The sequence below is a fragment of the Balearica regulorum genome, chromosome 2 (genome assembly GCF_011004875.1).
Source record: "Balearica regulorum gibbericeps isolate bBalReg1 chromosome 2, bBalReg1.pri, whole genome shotgun sequence".
Lineage (NCBI taxonomy): Eukaryota > Metazoa > Chordata > Aves > Gruiformes > Gruidae > Balearica > Balearica regulorum.
The window spans coordinates 151059317-151086872 of record NC_046185.1 but is presented as its reverse complement, the minus strand read 5'-3'; the positions used below and the strand labels follow the sequence as shown (position 1 = coordinate 151086872).

Sequence of the window (27556 nt, the reverse complement as noted above, 5' to 3'; positions counted from 1 at the left end):
ACCTTTTTTCATCTTGGGCCTAAACAACAGTGAAATCCTGAGGCAGAGGATGATGGACTTGCTTGCTGCCAGTTAAGATACTCATTTTCTGTAATTTGTTTTGACTTGGCTCTATCTGTATATCTATTTCAAAGTTTATTGCAGAGGCCATCATTATCTTAAATAAGCAGATGGAGAAAGGGGAGTTGCCATGGAGATGTGCTAAGCAAGTAGTGCTTGATCTAATCAGTTTTTATTTTGAGCATTTCTAGGTCTGTAATTTAATAATAAAATAGTGAGTTGGACTGTGGATCCTGTTGAATAGACAGTGTTACTGCCACAGAGGGAAACCAACCCCGACCTTGGAGAAAGCAGGAACTTAAACCCACTTCAGAGAGCACCTTGCTCCTTCCAGAACTGCAAGTAAGTCAACAGTGATTCTTCTTCCCCTACCTGCAATGTTTTTACTGACAGATGTCATTGTGTTTTATAAAGGTGGTCACTCAAAAGCAGTGATATGGTGACAGAGAGAGGCAAACTACTCATAAATCACTCATCGTGCTTCCTTGTGCAACACCCTGCACTACATCGTACTGGAGACTGAGAGGTCTTCTCCTGTGCTTTGGGAAAAGCCATCACCCGAGTGCTGAGCTGAGTCAGAGCCACGATTATAAGGTTACAGCAGAACAAGGCAAGGGAGCCATGCATGCAATTCTTTCCTCAAAGCAGTATCAGCTCGTTCGGGGCAGTAGAAGAGAAGGGGAAGGGCTGTTGCAGACACGAGGAAAGAGATACAAGTTGAAATGTAGTAGGTTTTATATGACATAAGGAAGAGTACAGAAACCATCAGGAAGCATCCCTAAATTGTGGGAAGATGAACCCTTACTTTCCAGGCCGAGGACTAAATGTAACACCTTTGATCAAGGGTCTCAAAGTGTGGGGATGGAGCAGCACTGTGGGTGTCAGGCAAGGTGCCTTCTTCTTCATCGGTTGTGCCTCCCGAGTTGTTCTCCTGCCAAGCGGAGAAGGGCCAGATCGGTTCACTGAGGTGGAGATTTTGTGCATACAGAAATCTTTCTCTGCCTCTACCAAGTAAAGAGAAGCTGGGACACTGAAAACCCCCCAACATTTCTTTAGCCTACCTAGGATGAATGTCAGAAGTTTTGAACAAGGCAGGTTGATGGGCTTGGCTGCCCAGGGGCTGAGGGGGAGGTGAGGAGGGGTGGTCTGGGTCTCCTCTGCAGACTCTCATTAAGGTGGGTCCAACCACACTGTAACACTGCATCCAAAGTCCTGAGATGAGAATACTTATTCCTCTGCAGATGTGTCGGTGAAAACTGACTGAGCTGGCCAGCAAGTGTGCCAGAGAGCTGCACTGGATTCCGCTTACTAGTGTGATGAGGTACAAATTTCCATTTTCTCCGTGCGATGTCTGTAAACCCATGGCCTTGCTAAAGAAGTAAAATAATAAAATAAATAAAACAAGGCCTCATCTTGTGTCCATGTGAGATTACTTCAACAGTTTTCAACCACAGTCAACAAAGTACCTTATGTTTATCAAGGCACATTTTCCATTATATATACAGACTTTTTTTTTTAAATATGAAAGGTCATTTTGAGAGCCCACAATACCACGCTGTTACGCGGGCCCAACAGAATTTCTGGAAATGTTTAATTTGTGTACTGTGTTGAAAGCTCTCTCAAACAAAGTGTGCATAATTTAATCTATTTATAGAACCCCTTGCTTCTCCTAAATATACTCTCATTATTTCTCTCAGTTCAGAAAGCCTTACTTTCTTTTATCATCAGTTTTTAGTATTTTATCATGAGCATTAAGGGATAGTCAAACTTGTTCAAACCAAAGAAGAATACCTGAGATTTTCTCTCTTCTCTCTTTAATTTCATTTTTTTCTGTTAGTCTGAAATGGCTTTCTTGAGGACTTGGAAAAATACAAGGTTTGGAAAAAAAAAAAAGGAAAAGACTAGACATGCTAAACTAAAAGACTCTTTTTATGTACATTACTTTCAGTCTACCCTGGTAGACTACAAAGAGTGCAGTCCAACAACTCCTTCAGCAGTACCTGAGCAGCCTCCTGAGGAGGTAGATTCGCTTAAGTGTATCTGAGGGCAGATTTGGGCCCTGTGGTTTGTTCTCAGCTATGGGATCAACTCCGCCATGGTGAGGTCAGGCCATAAAGAGAGGTAAGGAAAGGTTGCAGAACCGGGCTCTCAGCTATGCTGGGCGTACTTCAAGAATTTAATTTGGCCATGGAAATATTCCCAGCACAGCAGTATTCCCCCTCATTAAAGGAGGGGATATCGCCGCAGCCCATAACCTCTGTAGGGGAGGAATTAACTTTCAAACTGAACACTGCATTTGGATAGGAAATGAGCTTAGTGGGGTCTGCGTGCTAAGGAACGCGTGTGCTTTGATACAAATACTCTTTCAAGTTTCAACCTATGCATAGAGTAACAATGGTCAAACACAGACCAGGAATTAATTACTGTGAAGTGGTTTCCAGTTAAAAAATATTCTTTATCATTCCTTCTCTGGATGCTTTCAAGTGTCATATAATTGTGTGGAATACTAGAATAATTAATCAAATGAACTGTGGAGGTCATTTTTGCAGATGAAGGGTTTGAGAGAGGACCTTTCTAGCTACTTTGCATTGCTTGTGAGCAACTTCATCCATGCAAAGCCACATTTTGACCTGCAGCCGTGCTGCTCTGCAAGAACCTCCCAGTGTGGGCAATCGTAAGCACAGCTGCAGCAAAGCTTCTAAGGTCTTGCTGTGCAGGACTGCAGGACTTGGGGAGCCTGGGGGAGTCTTACATCCAGAAGTCAAGAAAGGCTTTATTTTGTTCCACCTTGCCTTTTGGTTTCTTTTTCTCGCTTTGGTTCCTGGTATGAAAAATAAAATAAAAATTTAAGATTCGATTATACCTTTAGGTTGGTTTTAATCCTAATAGAAGTATAAATAAAAAGTTGAAGTTTAAATTTTAATCTCTTTCTTGATCATTCATTATTGCATGGTAATTTTGCAGAATATACTCTAATGGCCTAATGTTGTCAAACAAACATGCTTCTCCTGAATAATTTATTTGAAAAAACTGAAGTAACATTTTCTGATATTTTCTCTGTAATATTGGACCTCTGTGGTGAAGGGATAAATTAGAGTCCTGAAAATATTCTTTCAGCACTCACATAACTTACTGGAACTGCAAATACAATTTCTGCCAGTTAATACAGCTGAAGCATAACATTTTTATGACATCCCAGTCGTTTAATATGTTTTCTTTCTAACTGAAATGTGGCTCATCTGCTAAATGAACCAAGACTTAGCTTAATCTTTTCTGGAGTGTTTCTAACTCCAGATTGCTCTTCTTTTCTTGGGACATTTCATGAGCCTTAAGAGGTTCCAAATTCTCATCAGATCTTTCATAGAAAAATGTGTCCAACTTTGATTTTACATATATATAAAACATGATTATTTTCAGTTTCTGACTGAAGCATGTCCAATTACACACTTGGTTTGATTAGATGAAAGTTTACCTTTTTGCTGAAGAATGTAGTCTGGATATATGTGTAAGACAGAGTGTGTGTCACCCTGTTTTTCTCAGCTTTTTTCTCCTGGTTTTTCATCATTGCTAGAGAGGAGTCAGGAAAAAGAGAAAAGATGTTTGATGTTTCAAGGTGATGCTTTTAATCAAGCACTATGCATGCTCAGTTTGTTTATACATATCATATTTGTTCCATTTTATGTTGGGTTATTCCAAGCATGCCAACAACTTAAAGAATTGTTGATTTTAAAAATAAATAGTTAAGCCTTTCCTTTTCTCCAATATTACAGTCCAAGAGCAGCTTGTCTTACAAGAATGTAGTGAATGCTCATTATGGAAAATTATTGTGTTCTGCAATAAGTTACAATGAAGTTAGTAATTATCATCTCTATTCTGATATCATCCTGAAGGACAGTTGCTGAAGTGGCAACTTTGTCTCTTGTGCTTTCTGCTTTAGTGTAATTTTGACCTCTGTCTCTCCAGAATGGAGTCAAGAATTTTGCAGCATTTTGAACCCTGTAGTAGTTTAAACAATCTTCCACTTTCAGAGATGAAATCTGGGCAAGCATCCCATAAGGTAGTATCATCAAGTAGTACAATAGTTGACTTATTTTTGAACATGAGTGTAGAATGGTTTGTTCTACTAAAATTCTGCACTGGGGCTTCAGTGATACTGTGCATTTCTTATCATACTTTATTGTCCTTATCCTGCATTTCATTCATACAGAAAAAAAAGAAAATGCAGCATACCTCTGAGGGCAATGTCTTTATCTTTACCTCACAGTTTGACTGATGCTCCTTCTGCTTCTTCTGGCTAACAAAGAGGTTCCATTTTTACACTGCTGTTTCAAAAACTCTTGTGTGAGAATCTCCTGTTTTTTCTCCACCATCAAGATCCAGTTGCCTAAACGTACTTCAGAGAAAATTTAATTTCAGAAAGGGACCCAAACCAGTCATATAACCCAGGTGAATATTCCCAGAAATGAATTAAGTATGGGGAAGATTTTGTAAGGTATGAACAGCAAATTTGAGGAGCAGGTTAGGGAAGGATGATCATGGGTCTTTACTGGCTTGTGTGAGCTGTTGAGGCGTGGGGAGAGGACCCGTTCTCAGCTGCTCTGTCCGTGCTTGGCTGAGGATGAGCACACTGCCGCTGAGCCAAGCTTGGTCACTCTGCAGAGCAAGTCCAGGCACTGATCAGCTAGTTACCTAAAGTGCTGTACACAGGCCCTGCTTCTCCATCCCCACTCTGCTACGTATTCTTAGAAGCTGTTTATAAAAAGTTGCTTTACTTTATCTGGATGTCCATCTCTGCACTGGTCAGGTCAGTAAATAGAACAGAATTACAGTCAGATTCCACTCCTGGTGGCAAAAGCAACAGAAACAATTCTCCAATTCCCGTTTGGTTCCTGTTTATTCCTATTTAATTTCTTGTAGTTGCTGCAGGACTGGGGAGGAGTATCTTCCATCCCTTACCTAGTGTTGCTCCAAAGTCATGCCAGAGCTGCTGGAAGGTGACCCAGGTGTCTGGATCAGTCTGATGTGCTTCCCCAGGGAAGTGCAACGATTAACAGCTATGGTCACTGCAGGGGTTGCAGATGTGTGAGAATCCCTGTCCTCATGCCATCCTTGCAGAGACTGGCCATCCAAGCCAAGATGCTTAGGAAAAGAGCATGTGAGTAATGGCTTTAGCTGCACCGATGCCCCAGGCTGTAGGGAGCACTGAAGAGCAGAGCCTTCAAACACATGCAGGAAGCGTCTCCATCACAGTGGTTGTGCAGAGCATGTCGTATTGCCAGAAAGTGAGTACCCTATTTCTTTCTTCAAAACCACTTTTACAAATTAATTTCTTATAGTTAAAAAGTGATCATTCCTCACTTCACTGAACAGCTACTACATTTTCACACTCTGACTGGTTGGCAAAGACCAACTGGGTGAGGACACTGCAGACACAAGTTTGTCTACATGAAGATTTATTTGTGCTCCTGTCCACATAAATCATGCTTGCTCCGGGGGTAAAGCTGTAGGTGAGAAGGGATGTTAAACTACCACAATTTTCCATGCCTTCATATAAAAGAAAATATCTCTTCTATCCCTTTATTTATTTTTTGTCCCATTCAGCAGTGATGTGGAAGTGTTGCTAGAACAATAGTCAGTCTAATCCAGACAGTCATTTCATTGAAAATCACCAGCGTGCAGATTTTACAGTTCAGGTATTATTATTTTTGCTCTGTTTCTTCACTTTTCAGGCTTAAAATTGGCCAACACAAGCTTTCAGAAAATGAATTAAAAAATCAAATGGCTCAGGACTGGGACAGGGTTTGCCAAGTATCAGCCTGGGGAGGTGTTCTGTAACTCTGCGGTAAAACCCAACGTGTATAATCACAAAGGAAAAGCTGACAGACCTTTAGCAGTAGCTTTGCAGCAATAAAGTATTATTATTAACAGATTCTTTCATCCAGGGATCTCAAAGCACTTCAGGAATATTCCTTTACAGGGAAATGCACAGGGGTAAGGCATATGGTTTAATCTTCTTTATGCCATGCTGTATCAACATCCAGGTCTGGGCACCCTCTTCTGAGCATGTGCTGTGTGAGGGACTCGGACTTCGGGGCATTGCCATGGCAGAAGGGTTGGGAAGGCACGAGGCAGCGTGAGCACAAAGGACCAGATGAGACATGCATGTGACAGTAAGTTTCTCTGGAGAAGCAGCTCACTGATGAATTTCTCACAGACCCTGACAATGTTCTAAGCAACATCAGGGACTCAAAGCATTCAAGAGTATTTTCCCCATCTTTCCACAACATGCTCTCTGCGTTCTTATGTCTCCTCTGGGGACACGCTGCAAGGGTGCTCTGTGACTTGTGAGGGACACCATTTGCTACGGATGCATTCAGCACCATGAACCTGTGGCTGGCAGAGCTGCTCATCCGCTGCCTGCCTCTCTAAGGAGACCCAGCTAGAGGACCTGGTGACAGCAGGCATTTGAAGGAAGTCAGCTAATCCTTCCATGCAAAATGCTAGGCCATGAAGCTTTGTTTTCCTCTTCTTGGCTGAGACTTTAAAAAATGCAATGTTTTTACTTACTGATTTAATCCCTGGCCAGCCTCCAGGGAACTCAGGCTGCAAAGTCACAGGGGCTGCCTGTGCTCAGGCTGTTTGCATGAGTTTAAGGGACTGGGCTCTCGGAGCGAGACCTGGGCTAGTGCAGGTTGTGGTCAAGTGGCACGAGCCTTTCTCCCATGCATCCTGTCCTTCCCTTCTCTGCTGCACAAATGCACCTTTCGTGCCTGTTTGTGCTGCCCAAGCAGCAGTCAGCAGCCAGCCCAGGATGGCCTCAGGCAATGTTTCCCTTCCTTCTCCTTGCTTAGCCCTTCGTTCAACAGGTGTATTTATTAGATGACATACCCACTAGGCAGCATTTCGCCATTTAGTCTAGGAAAGATTTTACTAATTTCTGACTCCCTTTCGCTTGCTCAGCAGCCATTTGTTTAACACGAACCCAAAAAGCTGCACCCGCAGCTTGCTGGACAATGACCTTAGTCTTTTAAAGGACCCATTTGTAAAATATGGTACATCTGCTAATGAATTTAAGGATATTTTCATGGCACTAAAACAAGCCTTGCAGTGAAGATGCAAGACTGATGGATCACCAGGAGAAAAGGCTCAGCAGGGGATACAGCTACCTGGGCACAGAGCTCCCGGCTGTGGTGCATGTCTCGATGCATCCCCTAGCCGAGGCAGGGATGGCTGTGCATGTGCTGTTAAAGTTTTCATTCGCACGTCTTAGCTCCCTGAACTCCTCTGTTGTGCCAAAATTGTCACCCTGTGATGTGAACGCACCTTAACCGAGCCCAGCGCTGGCTGGCTCCCATGGGCTATTTGCCAAGGTGACTGCCAGCCACTAGACACATCGCACGTGCCTTGGTGAGCTGGTCACAGCCACACCGTGCAATCCTGGCAGGAGAGGCACTCGGTCTGCTGGAGGACTACAAAATGACGAAGGCTGTCTTAATCTAAGAAAATAAAACTGATGGCAGGGTCAGGAATTTGCATCCCACTCCTGAGAATGCCAGTCTCTCCATAAGGCATGGATGAGCTAAGAGATCAGGTCATTCCCAGAGCATCAGCTCAACTCTGTGAAAGCATTCAAACATGGGTTTGGACCAGATTTAGTACAAACTGAACATCTGTCTGAACAGCGAAGTTCACCAGCCCCGAAGTCTCTGTGTTCTCCTCCCCCTCCCCACAAATCAGTCTTATGATGGGGAAAATATATGAGCAAATTTTGGAGTCTGTGGGTGGCCCCCGAGGTGGAGTGCTGAGTTTTACATATGCACACCCCCACGCAAATTCTGTCTTTGCTTCAAATCAGCATCAGCGAGCCTACACACACCTCTCCTGAGACCTTTGTACAAGACCTTTATCCTTCTACCAATGGGGAAGCCAAACCCCCAGGGTGAAAGACAAGTTGAAAGCTAAGATCCGAATGATTTGGCAGAAATCAGAGCTATTGCAAGATTTTCCAAGATGACCCCACTGGGGGACTGAAGAGCTCATGATGGTTTAATGACTAAAAAAAGAGAATGGGGTTTAATCTAGACCATGTGCTGAGAGGAGCTGCTGAGCATGGAGGTAGAGTATGGCAAACCCACCCTGACTACAGCGACTGCCCTCTCCACATCTGGATCGCTTGGAAATGGCATCTGTCTTCCTCCGTTCCTTGTTCTTAAAATACCGAAGTGCTGAACCAAGCTTCCTTTTTGTGGTTGGACCCTCCTACATGTGGTAGGTTTTGTACCCCAGGGGTCCCCAAGGCTGTTCTTGGACACCTCTCTGGTGCTGTGGTGTTTGGGGAGCAGGGTGGGGGAAGGCAAACCCCGCACTGCCTTGGGCCAGGAGAGACATGCAGGCTCCTCCAGGTCTTGCAGAGGATTCTCAGGAAAAGCGTCCTGAGGCATTGCTGAAATTAGTCCTGCAAGACAGGGCTGCAAGCGGGGCTTTGGACCCTGCAGCTGCAGCAGAAAGAGCCTCTGTGGTGGGCTTGTTGAAGGCACACAGTAGTACCGTGGCTCTGGAGATGAAGAGACAAATGTCTGCCTCCTAACTGCAAAGGCTGTCAGACCCCAGGAAGCAGAAAAGAGGAGGAAGAAAGGAAAAAGCAGTGTCAGGTAGAAAAGTAGGAACAGACCAGTAGAAGAGGACTTCCTAGAGACGTGTGACCTGGGGTCCTGCTCCTCCCTGCTTGTGTCCCTATAGATCCCCACTCTCCCCATCCTCACTGCCTCTCTGCCCAGCTGCAAAAGAAGTGGAAAGAAACCATTGCGTGGCTTTGACCCAGAAAAACCTTTCAACTATCTGAGATGGGACAAGACTCTTCTGCTTTCTCAGCATAAACACTGTGAATTATATCTATGATGCCTGGTCTGAGAGAGCTGCTTGCTCAGCCTTGCTGGGATTCAAAGTCCTCTTCTGAACCAGAGCAGGTGCAAGATGTTAGAGAGAAAACAGACCCCAGCAAGGGCCCAAGCCCAGCCCAGAGGGATTGTCTGCAGGGAAAAACACAGCCTTAGATAACGACAATTCCTTTGTTCATACTGCTAAGAAACAAGACATTTATTCACTTAGGGTAGTCTGCTCAGACCTGGCTGGCCAGCACTAACCTCAGTACTGCTGAGGCATGCATTTGCATGGAGGATACTGTGGAAGCTGGAAGATCTTACAACTCATAAACCATCTTCAGCATCCTCCTTAGGACATGACATTTAGTTTTAGATAACACCCTCTGGTTTGGCTTAGGTTTTGCAAGCCTCTGTAACGAGAAGCAGATGCATCTCACTGGCCTCAGGGTGCCAACGGCTGGTTAAGGGGACTGAGGCAGTCCCGTCAGCCCCGTTCACCATCAGTACGTGAGATAGACGCTTGCAAACACAACCCCTTCCAACAGAGGTGTCTAAATGAGGTGGATGATCCCTGGAGCAATCTATTCATCTTCTCTGTCACAGGAGCTATGGCAGCTACATTTCTGACTCTGCAGGGCTGAGTGGGATGATGCCCCAGCCTGCTTGCATGGCACAGCCTGATCCCGCTCCATCCACAAACACATGCTGCAGCTGGACCAGGGGCACTGCTGACAGATGGCACCAGCTATGCTGCACAGCCATGCATGGAAAATGCTGAAACCCCACCCCAGGGGCCAGGATGAACCCTGCAGTGGGGAGGAACAAGGTGTTACGTGCCCTGCAGCACAGTCATGGGGCCAGAGCATCATGGAGGGTGGTGGGGACAAAACCGTGATGGATAAGATTTATAAGAATGCCAATTAGGAGAGTCAGTACCAGAAGGTGCCCAAAAAGCCTGTCACCGCAGACCCCATCTCACTGCCGTGCAGGGTGCCTGGGGCTGCCGTGTCAGGGTGACTCTTGGGGATGGAGACCATGAGAATGGTGTCTTTTCCTGCCTGGACACATTTAACTTCTGACCTGTATCAGCTGTCAGATTAGAAGGGGTTTAGTCACATCAGTCTGAGCAGGAATTAAAGCCAAGCTCCAGGGGTGAAAGGGCAGAGCCGTAAAGGGATCACCTTAATTGACAGGGCCTCTTAATCCCCCTGTTCTTGTACATTAATCCAAATATCTCCAGTTCTTCTTCTTAACCTGTTTTCATAAAGTAAAGAGAATTATACTTAATACAACAAAGCTGAGTGTAGGAGGAAATCGTGACCTTAGCCCTTCTGAAGAAGGGGTTTGAGGCGGCTGTGAATGCTGCTCTTTATCCCGGTCACTCCCCAGCCCTTCCCCAGCGGTCTGAGAGCTGGAAATGATCAGGCAGCTCCTCCTTGGCCGAGCCATGGCAGTGATACTGTGCAGGACGGGGCTGTTGTTTGATGTTCCATTTGCAGTTTACATTTATAATGGCAGTGCTCTGATAACCTGGGTACTTGAAACAGGCCCAAGCAGAGAGGAGCTTGGAGCACACCACATCCATCACCTGATGAGCATGGTCAGCGGGGCTCCGCTGCTTGGAGCATCCCTCTCTATGGTAGCAGCCAACGTGCACGACCTGGAGGCTCTGCTGCCCACCTCCCGGGGTGTGGAGGGCTGATCAGACCTAGAGGTGCCCTTTGAATTGGGGAAGTGCTGGGATTGTTTTCTTAATGCCTAATGCACTCTTTGACTATCAGCCCAGCAACTTTCCAAGCTACCAGCTAAAACGCAGTTGGATTTCCAAAGTTTTCATACACGCAAGGAATTATGGGCAGCAGTCATTTACATCAAATCACTTTTTGGAAGCAAAGTGTTGGTGTGCAAAATCAGTCCTTTCTGAAATCTCTTTTCACAGTAAACTCCTTCGAAGGTTGATCTCTAGCACAGGAGGTGTAACTGAGATCCCAAACACTAAATGCACTCTGTGGGCAGTGGGAAACCTAACTGGTAACGTGGCAAAGCTAACTACAAACTGTTAAACTAAGCTGTAACAGCTAAGCTAAGGTGTTAAACTCTCAAGGGCATAGAATGTGCCTTCCAGTGCTTTGGTAGTGCAGCTACGCACTGCAACCAGGGGCACTCAGCTCTACCGAGAGACAAACATAGGGGGATAAAGAAGAGGTTCAGCTCTTGAGCCACAGGGAGGAGGGAGAAATCCCACGCTTGGTTAGGTGATTGTCACATCTCTGACGTTAACAGAGGTTCAGGTGTTGGGGACAGTGCCCACTGTGCCAAACTTGGGGTCCACGCTGGCCCTGGGGTGGTTTCGGTGGTCATTGCTTCTCACTGCCATGCAGAGCCAGCCTAATGGGAAAAAACCCAGCCCTAACACTGCCCTCCTGCCATCCATGTACACTGTGTTTTGTAGCTGCGCTGGCTTGTTCTGGTGGTGAGAAACTTACCCTGCAAACTAAGTTCCTTTCAAAATACATGTAAGGCATCTATTTTTCTGCTGGCATGGTGGTGAAAGCCACAGAAAATTGTGGAAAGAATGAAGTTTCCAGGGGCAAATTTATTTTGTCTCGTTCTCAGCCGGCTTAAAGTTCAACTCAGATGTTTCAGGAGCCAGATTTGTACTGAAGGGAAGCAGTCTAAGAAAGAGTTGTGGATAAAAGAAATCTGAAGGCTATTCAAAAATAAGGAGAAAAAAGCTTTTGAGTGGGCTGAAGGAAAACAAACACAGATCCCATGAGGAGGAGGAGAGAAGAAAAACTCCAATGAAAAAAAAAAGAAATGGCTGGTGAAAACCTGGTCTCACGGAGGTCAATAATATTTTGCTGCTAGTTTCTCTGGGCCAGGATTTTATCCACGGTTTCTAAGCATGGTGATGGGCTCTTCCTTCCAAAGTTGTTCTTCCATCTTGTGATTCATCACATCTCCTGCCTGGACATGCAGTAGCACAGAACTCCCATTTAGCTAGGTAAATAGTCTTTTAATGGAAAGAATCACTCTTGGAATAAACCCTAGTTTCAAATGACAGGAGGAGGAGGGTAAAAGTTCATGACCTTGAACCAATTTTTGAACCCCATGAGCACAAAAAAATCTTTTGAAAGGTTCATAAAACCTCAATTTCCAGCATATTTGCCCACCCCAAAGTTTGGGCTTGTCAGGCCAGAAACCCAGATTCCTCCTTGGATCCAGCCCTGTGCAGACAGTGACACTGATGCACTTTGTAAAAAGCCTAGCCAAAAACAGAGCCCTGGAAAAGGAGCTATTTGGGCAGCAGAAGCAAGAAAGGGAGAGCCAGTCCCTTTGAAGTAATCAGCTAGGGAGGCGTTGGATAAGCCAGGGCCGTTCGTAATCAGATGTCTGAGAGGACTGTCAAAGAAATCTCCTGACACTTGCCTTGTCACTGATGGTATCTCAGTGCAGATAAAATAAAAGCAGCAGTAAAAGGAAAGTCCGAGCCATTATCTGCTGGGCTGCGAAGGGCGCCAAGTGGAGACAGCAACCAGCCATGTCCGAGGCTGCAAGGAGATTTTGGGGCGAGGAGGCTGCCTCCCGTGAGGTACAGGGGAGCATCGTCCTACAGCCCTGGGGAGCATAGCCTGCAGCATCAACTCCTGACCAGGCACTGGGGCTTTGTATTTATGGTAAAGAATTTGTATTCATAGCCTTAACTATCAACTCCCTATGAATGCTGGGCTGAAAAGCTGTTTTCTTCCCAGGATAATGGGGAAATGCCATTGCAGCTTTTTGAGAAGGATTTGCAGGCTTTCACAAAGCTGCTCACTAAGTCTCTCCCTAGCCTCCAGTGTTCATGGGAAGTAGCTTCGCAAGCCACAGAACCAAACAAAGTCTCAGCTTTGGTGTTTCCTTTCCTTGTGCATTTCCTGGAGTCAAATAGGGTTGAGGTTATGTAGCAGATTTTACTTCGAGGAGGTATTTCTGGGCTCTCTGTACTCCATGCACTTTAAATCAGCTTGCAAGAATGTGATCCCTTGAAACTTCTTCTACTGCCAAAACTTAATTGGAATCGGCCAGCGGGCTTGACAGGACAGATGGATAGACAAACACGTAAACAAACACCGCTATCATATTTACTCTATTTTTCTTGGAAAGCTGAGCTAGAAACTCCAGTAACCTGATGGGAGATGTGGGGTAATACCACATAACGTCAGCAACCCATCTTAGACCCTATTCTGCAAGGCATGAATCGTTCATGGGCGCTGTACAAGCACTGAGAACCCATCTGCACATGCAGAAACATCAGCTGTGCCCCGAGTCACCACAACAGATGCACGTTTTGAAATGACCTTTGGAAATTTTGACCGTATCTCCATGGCTGCTGTGACAGATAGCACAAAATGCCCAGTGGCTCTCAAAACAAGGAGCCTCTGTATTACAACCTGGTAAATTCTAGTCCTTGAATGTTTTGGTGTGTTTGTTGTTTTTTTTCTTCTCTCGGTAGTGGAGAGGCCCTAATTCTGCTGTGTGCAGACAGGGGAAGGTCTACTTGATGCTGAGATTTAGGTTTGAGCCAGAGCTGTCAAGTACACCTCTTAGGGATTTTTCTATTCAGTCTTTGGGCTTAGGTGATGCTTTGTGCTGATGTCCTACTGGCACAGACACTCTGTGAGCAGATTCCTCTATGGGAACTTTGCTAAGATTTTATTATATCCTAAACTTATTTACTCCGAGAAATCAGCCATCATCCAAATTCTAGTCACCATGCAGAGACTCAAGGGGGTCTGTAGGATTACAGTGGTGTGAAAAGAGACCTTGACCCTTTCACTATATTTAACATAAATCAAATGGCACAGTGGGGTTGAAACTCCATGTAGATTAACAATCTTCCCATACTTATTAAACTACAGTAACTGTCTCCCTGTCCTTCCCCTTCCCCCCCACCCCCTTCTAATAGCGGTATAAATAGTCCAAAGGTCTCTTGTCAACACAGCTCCCAGACTTCTACCTCTTTGAGGGGCAAATGTACTTTGTTTTATTACTTGTACGGAATTCCTCAAAGAAGGGGACTTTGACCTTCTTAAATTCCTCCTGGAGATTAAATACCAAAACCAGCAGTCCACAAGGGAATTAATAGACAGCTTCAATACACACAGCAGGACCTTTGGAGGGGGTCAAGTTATTAACACACTGGGAAATGTAGATTGTATCTTCCGATGCAGGATATATCTTGCATTCTAGATCAGATAATGACAATGAGGCCTAGAGAGCTGCATTTCTGAAATGAGTTCTGCAGCTCTCAGCAGACCTTCCCATTCTGCATATTTTACTGAGGACACAAACTGTGCTGACTTTAGAAGTCTTCACATAGAAAGGAATGCATAGCAAACTTCTTTTTTTGGGGAGAAATTGTGCCTTCAGTATTAACAGTGGGCCCATGTGGCTTTATTTTTCATTAGACAAGGAATCTTACCTGGGGGCTTAATACTTATTCAACTTCCTACCACCTCAAACCAGACAACCCTACAAAAAATATTTGGTTAATATTTACATATTTAAGGAAATTAATGTCAGGCATTGAAAGCCCTTTAAAGTTCCTTTTCATGCACTTTTGGATAATCAAGGTTCACAGAAACTATTTAAGCCTGATGATACCTAAACAGCCATGGAAAACTCATTTCAACTTTCTTGCAGTGCATATTTGCACTGCAAGCGTGATTAAAAATGTTCACTTAAGGTATTTGGGCCAAGGGAAAAAGAAGACGTGTGATAAAATCAACCAAAGCTTTTAGATTGATTCAGCATATCTGTAAAACTTTGATACTTGAAAAATGTAAGGAAATAGGACAATTTAACAGTCCTTCCTTTTTCTTGAAATGCTGTGCATCGGTTTGAGATTTTACCTTTGAAATTCTCAAGAAGGGGATAACATCTTACAAAATGTCTTCTTTTTTTCTCCTCTCCACTTGCTTTATGTGGTTGGCCACTGCTAAACAACAAAAGTTGTTGAGATGAAAGCCCTACAGTAAATGAAAATTGTGAAAATCATGAGTAAGTTGGAATATATTACTTGTAATGAAATATTCCTTTGGCATGAATTGCAATAAACAAACCAGCATCCATTCCAAAACAGCTGTAAACAAATCTTTACTACTCCCTGATTGCCAAATATCGCACACCACTCAAATTGACATGGAAAAAAGCATTAATGTTAGTGAGAGATGAATTTCAGGAAGGCTGGGTTTGGTCTGGATAAGCATATCTGACATATGCAAGTCTTCTGGGAGCCTATAAAAACAAACTTTCTTGGGAGATTTCCTGCACTTCTGGTTGGGCTGGAAATGTCATGACAGCTGGCTTTGCCACAGCACTTGGGCACTCCAGGTTGTGTTCCTGGCCAGAAATCAGGGAAACAAAGATGCCTGGAAAGGGAAGAAACCACATAACAATACTTAGAGCTTCTAGAGCAATTCCCAGCCAATGTGCTCAGTGTGCTCTTACATGCACTCAGAGTTGCATGATGGCTGTGTGGAAGATCTACTCCGTACAGAAACAAACTGAGGAATGAATGGTTGAAAAATGCTTTCCATCTCTTTTCTAGCTGCATGCAGAATGTACAAATATGCAGGCCAGTCTTTACTGTTCTACCCTTGGGGCACAGAAAAAGTGCAGAGGTAAAAGTTGTCACAAATCCATTGTCCATGCCCACGTTGCTGCATAATTAAACATCTCTTCCACCTTCTGTCCTCTCCCCATGAATTAATTTGATTTATAAAATCCCAATAACAACTTAAAAAAAACCTGCAATCCTGCCATATGGAAGCTGAGGTTGAAATGCAGAGGACCTGTTAGAAGTCTGAATCCTAACCTTAGTGGAGCTTCTAGCAATGGCAAAATAGACTTTGGCTTTGTCCGAGTGACAAAGGATTTTGTCCTAGTGATATTTGGACATGTTATCATTTGTGCACCAGTCTCATCTCATAAAACCAAAAAAGCATAGTGAAACTGCAGAACCCCTTGCCAAAAGAAATTCTGGGTGCTAAAAGATTCCATGGGTTCAAAAAGGCAGTTTAAGAGAAGAAAAATCTAGCAAGGGATACTAAAAAACCATATCATGCTCAGAAGTGCCTACGCTATGAGTTGCTGGATGTTGGGGAAGCATTGAGAAGCTGTGTCAGTGCTTGCTGGTCCTGTGCTTACCCTTTTCTCTGGGCATCCACATCGGCACTGTGGGAACACCGGGTGCCACAGGAGCACAGGGAGGAGATCTCACTGCAGAAGATGAGCTGCTGCCTGAACCCATGCAGAAGAAATGCCTCTTTGCTGCCCATCCTGCATGAGGATGCCCCTATCTTTGTGGTATTTTTTACTGATTTGAACAGGAAAAGTAATGCTGTTGGACAAAAATCTTCCCCTAATGAGACTTCTAGGTATGCTCTGGATAGCTTATTGTTCCTTACCGAGCATCTCCAGATGGAGAACATGCTCTTTCCAAAAGACACCCCAAGTGAGGCTCCGAGCTGATGTGTCCGTAGGCTGTAAGCCTCACTAGGCAGTGTGCCAGCCATGGACTATCGGCTGGGCTGTCACAAACCTCTCCTGGAAATACCTTCCTCCTTCTTGGTAGTCTTGAAGAACACTCCCCATCCCCTCATGAGACTGGAAATGGAGCCAGATTTGCTGCCTTCTGCTGGTTTCACAGACAATTCAGAGCCAAAGATTATTTTTCCAAGGCAGACATTCATGGAAATACAGCTCCCTTGAATATACAAGGGATGATGAAAGGCAGTGGGAGGGAAGGTCTCCCTGCTCTGGTCTTGCTGGGATACTTTTGTATTTCCTCACGATTCCTCAGGCCACCACTTGGGTGCTGCCCTTCTCATTGGCAGTCTTCTCTGTCATATTATCCATCCTTGGATTCATTTGGCAGAAGGACTGAGGAATTAATGCCGTGCCTGCTTTCCAAGGCTATGCTACCTCTGCGCAGGGCTTTTGGAGTCAGGCTTCCTCATGACTTGCGTGTTAGGAGCGCCTGGGTGCGCTTGCCCCCTTTCAAGTGACAGGAGGGGTTAACCTGCCATCCGTCTCTGTGGGGACAAGGCACAGCTTTTATGCCTCTGTGGCTTGTATCTGTGTCTGTGAAACACAATGAAGTGTAAAATACATGTCTGACTTTTGATCCTTGGGCCAAATGCAACCCTGGGGTAACCCCACTGGCTTTGCTACTGAAAGAGACTTTAATTTCCTCCAGGATGCCATTGCAGGATTTGCACACAGAGTGGGCAGTGCTTTTGGCTTCCAGCCTAATTCCTCATCATTCCCTGCTCCTCCATACATATCCTGGGAAAGACAGGTGTCACCAACCTAGGAGCACAGGGACAGGGAGGACGTGGCAAAGCGAGTCTGCACAGGGCTCAAATGATAGATCTGTTGTTCTTCTAATAAAGAACCAGGTTAGGTTTATGAACACAAAGGCCTTTGATGTTGTTACTCAGCAAATGGTGCCTTAAAGATAATAGATGGTGTCATGGGCTGAGCCCTTGGCTGGGGATTGGCAGCCATGCTCCGGCAGAGACTTCCTCGGCATGCATAAGCTCTCTTGAGGGCAGCCATGGGAGCACCTCCAGCTCTTCCAGCCATCTGGAGAGGGGGAGATAGCTGCCTCCCTCATGAGGTCTTGCAGAACTGTGTTGATGTTTGCACGGTTCTTTGAAGATAACTTATTTACCAGCTAACATTTGCTAACTTGTTCCATCCCTTCGGGTCGAGATTTGTGTGGGCAGCGCAGGCAGCTCCAGGCTGATGTTAAACCCGTGCCAGGAAGAACTACCTTCTCCTTGGCCCCTCGGCTCTGCTGCTCAGACGCACACCTCCGACAGGCCACTTGGCTCGTGGTTTCGGTGGGACGTGGCTATGACTTGGCCGTGACACTGCTTCTTCCTGGCAGCTAGTGCCAGGCCATGAACACACAGCCGTATGTGAAACCTGCCTTCTCCCAGGCACCGCCTGGCGTCTCCATGTCCCTCTCCTGCAGCTCATGACCTTCTGGCATGGCTGGCGTCTCTGCCACCCCCCGATCCATCTCCCAGGGCTCTGGTCCCAGAGGGGTTTGTGTCCCCCCGTGTTTCCTTCTGGTCCCTGGGAGCCGCCAGCCGAGGAAGAAGGCGGTCATTTTGAAGGTGCACTTGGCACTGCCAGTAAAGAGGCTGCCGATCCCACGAGGGAGACCAAAGCATTGTAACGAGAAGGCATAAATCCCTGGCAGGAGCTTTAATCCTCTTACTGAGCTGTCAGTTATGATTTATTATCCAGTTTAATTTTAATGCTGTTGTATCTTCAGTGCTCCTACCCTGTGCAATGACTGGGTCGTTTCCCTTGGGAGGGAAGGGAGAGTGTGTGTGTGTGTGTGTGAGAGTGTGTGTGAAAGTGTGTGTATGTGCTTGTGCGTTTGTGAGAGAGTGTGTGTGTGACAGAGCGTATGTGAGTGTGTGTGCTTCAAACTGTGTAACAGGAGATGAATTCAAAGTGCCTCCTCGGGACATTGTCGCTGCAGACGGGTACTTTGTTCGTCTCTGTGGTGGAGCCGTCAGCCCCTCCAAGTCCCCGTCAGCATCTCAACCCGACGCGAGTCCCGTTTCAGCGGCACTCCCCCTCCCCACGCCGGCACATAATGTTTCTATTGTGCCAATGCTGTTTGTCTGGGGAAGCGGCAGGGATTTAAATATCATAAAGGCAGAAGTTGGGCTTTGATATACTATCAGCAAAAGCTGAATACTGTAATTTTGAGCAATTTTCTCCGAACTCCCCTTCCCACCCTCCCCCTTCGGCCCCCGGCCCCCTCATCTCCTTAGGCCTCCTCCCTGTGCTTTTTTCCTGACAAGCCGCTCCGTCGCTTCTCTCTCATGATCCTCACCCGGCAAATTAATGTGCTGCTGCTGATGAGAGACAGTGGGTTACTGTGAGCGTAGGCTCTCTCGTCTCCTCTCGCGCTTACACCCTGGCAACTTCAAAGGTCCAGTCATCCTGTTTCCATCTTCCCGTGGGTCTGCAGGGCCTGACTCAACGGCACAGTTCAAAAGTGCAGGCTGGCCAGGACGGCGACAGCCCCGGCACTCCATCGCACCCACCGCTGCCTCCTGCAGCCATGGTCAGTGCCGGAGAGTTTCTTCCTCTTCTCCTCTTGAGATTAATTGCCACACTGGGAGGGTAATCCTCCTTCTTCCCCTTCACTCCTAATTTCCAGCTGAGGTAGTCTTTTGTAGAAGGAGCACGTTTCCTTCTCTTTTTTTCAGACAACTCTTTAATCTTTTGCAATCTGCCCTTCTGGGCTGCCTGGCAGTTCCCTGGCGGTAACCAAGCTGTTTGTTTTAGCCAGTAAAAAGATACAGTTTTGAAAAGTAATTCTGATTACTCTGTGAATTTAAGCTTTATTTCATATGTGCTCTTTCCATGGCAGAGAGAGATCTTTGTGATTTCTCCCTTGGTAACAGTTATTTTTGCATATGCGTGAAGAAAAGGCACATGGGGAAAGGGCTGAAGGTCTGCCCATCTCCTGTCCTCAGAAACATGGTGTGCTGGTGGGAAATGTTGCTGCATTTTAACCATTTCTGGACCTTTCCATCCCTGTGGATAAGGAAAGCCGCCATTGGGAACCGGGGCTGTGCGGGTGCCACCCCAGCTGCAGAGCTCGCTCGCAGGACATGGGGGCCAAGCATCTCCATCTCCCGTCCTAGGATTTGGCTCATGGGTAAGCAAAGTGCCCAGAAACCCCAGCCCTGCCAGGCTGCAAGGGAAAGGCAGGTCCTTCCAAAATTAGGGTGCTTTGTGTTCGTCAGGCACTCCATACACAACACTCCTGCCCCATCCATAGGCTCTCTGCCCAAACAGCAGCCAGGGAGAAGCACAAAGGGGCCATATATTCTCCATGTAATCCCCTGCCCGCATCCTTCATGATGAGGAGCAGTAAATATTTCTCTTTTGCTCGGCCACAAAGGTCCCAAGACCTTGCTGGCTGTGGTGGCAGTCCTTGCTGTCCAGACAGGGGACAGCCACCCTTCAGGACCCCCAACACACACTCAGAGAGGCTTCCCCAAGAAGGAGGTGTCCATCCCTGCAGCTACCAAGACCCCTGCCACCACACACCCAAGCTGTACACACCCGAGGGGCTATATTGCAGCAAGCCTGTGGGTCTCGTTCCCTTCGTGCTGTGTTTTATTTTGCTTAGGCAGTGACTGAGTTTTTCTCTCTCCGACTGCTGGAACAGCTCGAGAGTGCTGGCCTCAGTCCGAGGACTACAGTAGCTCTTCCTCTCCGGAGAAAGCGAGACAGCCTAAGAATAAGGAGTAGCTTAGAGCAGTAGAAGCTCGTGTTATGCCCTGTGGGATTTTGACTGGTTTGTGGATTTTACTCACCCCAGCTGCCCCTCAGCAGCCCCCTTGGGTGACCCAGACATCCACATCTTCTGCCTGATGTAAAGCCTATAGAGAGCACAGATAAAATAAGACAGATATTCCAGCAGCTGGAGTGGTTTGCTGTGTAAACCTGGGCTCACGTCCTTGTGTTTTCACACTACATATAGCCTTGGGTACATCTAACATTGCTGTTCTTCACCTCCAAAGGAGCAGGGGAGACAAACTAGGTGAGGTTATACCATGTCTAAGTGTGCTCAGATTTCTTTCTAGATGTCCAGGGTTTGCAGAATTTCCAGCGTTGTAGGTTTATCAGGGATGCGCCAAACCCTGAGTGACTCCAAAAATGAACAAGCCCTTTCATTAACAGCCTGTTTGAGTATATTTTCATCTAAAGCGAGTCCTACAAAGTTTAGCAGGCTCCTATGGGGTTTTGGAACATATTACTGGAGGATCTGTTAAAATGTAAAAGTTTGCCAAGGTCACAATTGAATTAAAACAGGTCTGAAGCTCCCAACCGTGCCACTCCCATTACCTCAACATGATTTAAGTACGTTAAAGAAACAAGGAGAATGACAAGCCCATGCAGCATAGTAGCGTCTGAGTTGCTGGTATTAAGGCACTGAATTTCATCCTGACTATTTCAATTCAAGTCAGTATTTTATGACCAAGTTCTCAGATCTCAGTGGCTAAAAATCTTCCTTCAGGCATCCTTGTTGTGTTATTTTCCACATAATGACATCGTTGCGTGTAATGAGATGTTAGCAGCTCATTCACTGCTTACATCTGTCTTGGAGGAGAAAATTGCAATTTCTGGACTTATACACTGATTAGTGTAAATGTAAGTTAGTCATGGCAAATTTTGAGAAGTCCAAAATCTGGAAATTATGGCAAGAATGATGAAGACTCAAAGGTATGTTTTGAGAGAACCACCTACTTTTGGAGAACTTAGCCTCTGCATTTGATTAATTTTGTGTCAGAGGTATGCCTGTCACAAACCTTCATGCTCATTTTGAAGGACATGGCGTGTTTAACAGGGAAGTGATTAAGCCAGTCGGAAGGGTTCAAACCCTTACTAAAACTGTCCTCTGGAAAAAAACAAAACAAAACATAACCAAAAAAAACCCAAAACAGAATCAAAGAGGTCTTTTGGGTGACGAAAACTAAGCAAATTCTCGGACCAGATTTTTGCTTTGGGGGGAATTGACAGTGTTTCGTTCAAGTCACCCTTGAATTTGCAAGTGCTCTTTTTGCAGTGGTTTGGGTTACTGACAGCATTTTTCCTGATACCATCACCTTGGAGTTCAGTGTAGGATTTAGCCACCCACATGCAGGCAGTTAAATGTAGATGTCTGAACACTAGGTATCTAAACTCTCATTATGGTCAATGGAGATCCAGTCAATGTGGTCAACAGAGTTTGAGTCAATTGCCTAAATATGACCAGCTAGTGCCACCAGAGATAATCTAGGATATTTGGTCTCTCTATTGGCTGGGAGGTATCGTGCAGGACTTATGGAGAACCACATGCTCACAGATCTGCAGCTGGAGGGCACACAGGACACCTCCCGATATCTCCAATGTCTCCTGGTGCCTGTGTTTAGGCACTAAATTGAGTCCGAGGAGCTCTGCGTATTATTCAGCTGAACAAGCAAGAGGTATCTACTTTAAGGTGAGCTGAATCCCACTATAAATGCTTAACTGTGCCTAAAAGTACACTGTAGTACACATGAGAAAGTCTAAGGCCGACACCAATGGCTTTTCTCCTTCTCCCTGACCTGCCTCCTCTTGAGACCCAGGCACCCCGGGCTGTGCCCCTTTACAGCAGCCTAGATCCTAGGACCAAAAGGGTGCTTCTGGTGAGCACTTTTCTATTGGATTTAGGTGGGAAATAAAATAAAACATTTAATTTCAATCTTCAGAACAAGATTTTTCAGCTTGTTGAATCTGTAGCTGGACATGTGTCTTGAGTCTGCTTGATGATGATGTGGATGAGGCCCCTTCCTGGAAGACCTTTTCCAATGCTCACACAACCTCTCCGAGGGAGGAAAGTGTTCTGGGAGCTGTTTGGTCACGACTTACGTGGCGATGTAAGGCTAGTGAGGAGCCTGCCTGTCTGATGAGAGCTGGGGACAGGAGGAACCTGAATGGCAGATCCTAGCAGCAGCAGCAGCAGCAGCAGCAACTCAAGGGGACACAACCAAACACAGCCTTTTGGTTTCAGAATGTTAAAATACTTTGCATTGATAATGTCAGAAAAATATATTTTACACAGACATTTACCAGAACTTTCTATTTCTTGAGAAACTTTGGCTATTCAAGTTTTTGCTCCTGATGAAAGCAAATGGGCAATGGCCACTGTTTCTCAGGGTCAGAAAGCCTGATCTCCTGCTGCCTGCTGCGCAGCAGCCTGAGTAGTATCTACAAGCAAGGCAACAGGGAAATGTTTTTCTCTCTCTTATGTTACACCACTCCTTGTAACCCTGCATCGGTGAGTACAAAGTACCTCCTGGCCATGACATCATGCCACAGAAAACAGACTAATGAGGCAAAGGAAGCAAGGCTGACTTTTCTGCAGGGAGGCTGGCTCCGATCACCTGGTTGCAGTTAAGACAGATCACACTGAGCTGTTCTGCTTTGTAAGAGCTGAATTTCATTCTGTGTTACTGCGTGTTTATCTGATATCTTGTAAAAACTGTTGTCCATTTCTCCTGCCTTTAGATCTTTTGCTTTTCTGAAATGCTAAATCTCCAACTGTGACCCTTCAGCAGAACTAGTTCACTTCTTCAAATGAATCCTGTGACTTTGATTATGTAGGAGCTTTCATTAAAGGGGTCCAAAGTAAAGCAGACAAGGAAATGTCTTTGTGATTTGCAGCAACGCATTGAGAAACAAAAGGAAATGGATGGCAGAGATAAGGAAAATAAAATAGCCACAATTTTTTAATAAGGGGAATGGAATTTCCCCCCAGGGTCTGTGTTATAATGCTCTTTAGTAAAACACAAGCAAAACTCATAGTAGCAGAACTTATATACAAAATATTGCCAACCTTGAGCAGCACAATGAAATTGCTAATAGTCAGAAAATGCTGATATGAAGGCATCACCAATACGTTTTAAGCTCTAGATAATACTGCTTCCAACAAATGATTGGCTATTATGGATTTAACCATAAAACTGGAACTGCCATGTACACTGCCACTATGACATACACTGCAACAGCATCCATTTCGCACTTTGCTTTCTTTGTTATTTTAATTATGGAGTTCAATTATGGCATAAACATTCTGGTTCTTTTCTGGTTTGTCTACACTATATTTTGCAGTTTTAAAGAACAAAATCATCTGTGGATGATGTGAATGGGGCTAGTTTTATCTTCCATGGGACCATTATTTAGCCAGTACCAGCATGCAATGCAAGGGCAGTATGTTTACCAAGGGGTCTGGTTAGCACACAATACCAGCATAGACTGTATGGATCAGTGCAGCAAATCACCCAGGCTTTCTGACAATTATCTCACCTGTAAATTCTATTTACTTTTTTTCCACATGGATTTTCTCGTAGGCTTACATTAAGTGATTAAGGGAATGAGGTTGATGTTTGGGTTTTTGAATATTTTTGTGGTTTGGATTATTTTATAGGAGAAATGTGTTTGATTGTTATTCCATTTACAAATTCCTTCATGAAAATGATCCCAACAGCCAACACAGACCTGCTGTCTTATGTAAACCCCAGTAAAACTATGCAGCAATGTTGCCTATGAGTTGAGTTCCTTTGTCTTAAAAGTTAGAGCAGATCCCAGGCCATGGTAGATCTCATGCAGTTATTTTTTTACTTCCTTCAACCAAGCACAGTACAAACCCCTCCAAAGGATTGTCTTACTGCTAACCTTTCAACATCATCTGTTTTCTTGTAGCATTGCCAAAAGAACTGATTATCCTTTTAACAATTATAAAAGTCTATTTTACCACTCTCCCACAATTTGAAAGATGATGAAGGGATTTCGTTCAAAGTTTCCACAAAGATTACTCTTCTAGCTGAGACCAGCATGGGTGACATCAGCCCAGAACAGTTTAAAAAAGATCAGCATGTGGAAAGAAGGAGTTCAGGTCAGAAAGTGTCCTGCAACCTTGAAGGAGAAGTGAATCTGGCACAAATCTGAAGTAATTTCCCTGAGATGGTTTTCAGCAGCCCCAGTTGCACTAGCCCAGGGGGTCTCAGTTGGAGGGAGCCAGGACATCGTCCAGACAAGTGGGAATCAGCGCCTGGGGCAGGAGAGTGGGTTGGGCTGCAGGCGGATGGGGAAGATGCTCCTTGCAGAAACAGCAGCCGCTGCCCACCGCTGCTGCAGAAGGGTCATCAGCAAACACACTGGGTGCCCTGGAAAACTGTGAAAGGATTCATAGACATTGGGCCAGAAGAGTCCGTTAGATCATCTTTTCCTCACTGAAGGCCAAATGTAATTTTCAAATACCTTTTGAGAGCCACACGGTGGCACACCCCTCAGTATTAGAAAGTCTGTATTTTCAGCAAGGCACTTATACCCAGGAAAAAAAGGACGAGGTTCAATTTCAAGGCTCTTGTAGTAAAACCACACTCACCCATTATCTAATAATCTTGGAAATTCAATTACAATGTCTGAGATCTAAAGCATGAATGATACATCCCACTGCCATGCAAGTTAGACAAAAACACTGAACCCAGGGGCCCTTAAGACTTCCTCCCTTCCAGCTGTTAGATATGCAGGATGGTCTTTTCCCTCCCTCCCCTTAGGTCCGTGGGACCCTGTCAGCATCAGTGGGACTGACCATCTCTCCCTTTCCCTGTGGATGGTGGGTAGAGGGGTCATGGAGAGCAGCAAGAAGCAAAGTGACAGGCTGGTCGCCAAGGGATGGCACTGGGCCCCACTCCATGGAGGCAGGACACGCAGCACGTACTGGGGATGGGGCAATAAGCTGTGGATCAGAGCTGGCGATGGCAAGCTGTCTCATCTAGAGAGTGATGGCAAGTGTCGCAAAGCCGACTTGGAGCAGGGTAAAATCTGATCCTGATCCAGCCTGAGGGTGAGTGAGTTGCCGTTGCTGACACCCGACCGCAGAATTTCACCCATGTCCCCTTTGGCAGAGCCCCAGGAGCTGACTTCCAGCATCACAGACCCAGAAAAGCATCTGGTCTCTGTCGGGAGATGTCAAGAGCTGGAAAAGCCACCATTTCTCCTGCTTGTTTATTCTGGTTGTTAATCTCCTTTCACTGATTAAAAGTTTATAATTCATTTCTCAGTTGAATTTGCCTGGATTTAAGTCCCAGACGTCGGTTTTTGTTATGCTTTTCTCTCCTGGATTAAAGAGCTCTGCCATGCCCAGAATTTCTGCCTGTGACGGTACTTAGGCTTTGTAATCACATCATCCCTGGATTTTTTTGATCAGGTTACCAGGCTTAGCTCCTCCATCCCAGAGAGGTCTCTTGGAGATAGCAGTGGTGAACAGAAACACTGATTTTGTGCTAGACTGGCTCCACACACACACAGCTGAGTGCACAGAACCAGGTTCCCCTCTTTAACATCACTGGATGCACAGGCCATGAACACAGGTGAGGGTTTGGAGATCAAACCATTTTAAAGGATTAAACAGATTCCCCAGTCTCTGTAACAATGTATTATTTTTCAGTGAAGATGGCCAAACTAAAAAACTTTGTATCTTTTCAATATTTCCCCTCCTCATGAATTATACAGGTGTTTCTTTCCTCAGCATCTTCTGCTTTATTCACCCTGCTTCATCCTTATGCAAACACAGCACTGTTTACTGACTTACTCTGGTTTAAATTACACTGAAGTTGCCAGCCTCTCCCTCAGGATCTGTGTAAAACCAATTGTGTTTCTTTATGTAAGCTCCGGGATCAGTAGCTGTAACGGCAGGACACGGGCCGGGCAGCGGGCAGGGAGCGCAGCCTGGAGAGGAACTGCTCGGCGGCTGATGGCAGGTACCTGCCCCAGCCTGCACACGCAGGGCACCGGGGACGGTGGCGGGGGCTGGGTGTGTGCATGTGTAAAAGAGGGGTGCAGGAAGCCCAGAAGCAGATGCAGAGGAGAGACAGGCTGACAGTCGGCATTCCAGACCACACAGAAGGAGCAATCTGGGAGGGCACCAGAATAAATTTCATTTTTAATTGGGAGCAAATAATTGTCCATGGTTGCATGAATCATCCTGTGCCCGGTACACTCTCTGTAAGTCTGTAAAGAAAGGGGATTGCATAGAGAAAATAGCTAAATTCATCTTCAGTTTATTCTCCTAATAAATACAATCTGCAGGATCCAAAAATCTACCTATGTACCCAGGCTGGAAGAAGGTAGTGGCATTTGGCCAATAGCAAAGGAAACAGAGAAACCGAGTTTGCAGTGGTGCCTTTGGCAGGGACGTGTTGGTGCTCTGGGATGTCTCTTGCATTCTCTTGCTGGATCTGGCACCCCTGGCTTTGTTCATTGGAGTTGGGGGTGTGGGGCTGGAGGTCATGGAAGAGATCATGGAGTAGAGGATCAGCTCTCCTCTCTGACCTCATGAACCTCATACCAATGCTTTCAGGTCCTATAGCAGCTACACAGATAATTTGGTCTCACAGAGCTTTCCAGAAGATGACAGCAAAGCCCCAAGCTTCACCACAGGGCTGGACACACAGCTGGGGTTTTGGGTGGTACCTAACACTGACTCCACCAGCCCCAGCTGCCTTGCTCCATCCCCATGCACGCACGTGGATCACTCAGCAGCTCTGGTCACACAGCCCTGCTCTCGGTGCTGCAAGCCGGGAGAGCCCACAAGCTGCACGTCAGCCGAGTGACCGTCCCTGTTCTAGCAGTGGCTTCCTGACTGCTGGCTGATCCCCTGGTATCACTTATCTCCCTTGCAGCTGACTGTAGTGATTGCAACATCAATTAATTAATTTATTTTGCATTTTTTTTCTTTAAGAATGAGTGAATTCATTTTTTTTAAGGTAGGCTAGCGCAAAGATGGTAAATGTTATTGCATAGCAGCAGTAACTTAAAAACATCCAAGAAGAGCTATTTCTCTCTCTTTATTTTTCTTTGTGAGTGGAAAAAACGTTAAAAACAAATCTCCTAATTTGCTTGTAGGCTAAGATTTCTGCCAAGTGAATATTTATGTCCAACTTTGAAAGATGGGGCGTATAATGGAAGTGTTGAAATACTCTCAAGCAATCTGGAGCTGT

At 45.5% G+C, this 27556-nt stretch overlaps 1 long non-coding RNA gene across 1 annotated transcript; it reads left to right on the top strand.

The window, feature by feature from the left end:
* The first annotated feature begins 288 nt into the window (after window positions 1–288).
* Window positions 289–27556, top strand: LOC142600798 (uncharacterized). The gene is made up of 4 exons (XR_012834358.1): window positions 289–402; window positions 1302–1381; window positions 25765–25927; window positions 27462–27556. It is a non-coding gene; the product is annotated as an uncharacterized LOC142600798 (long non-coding RNA).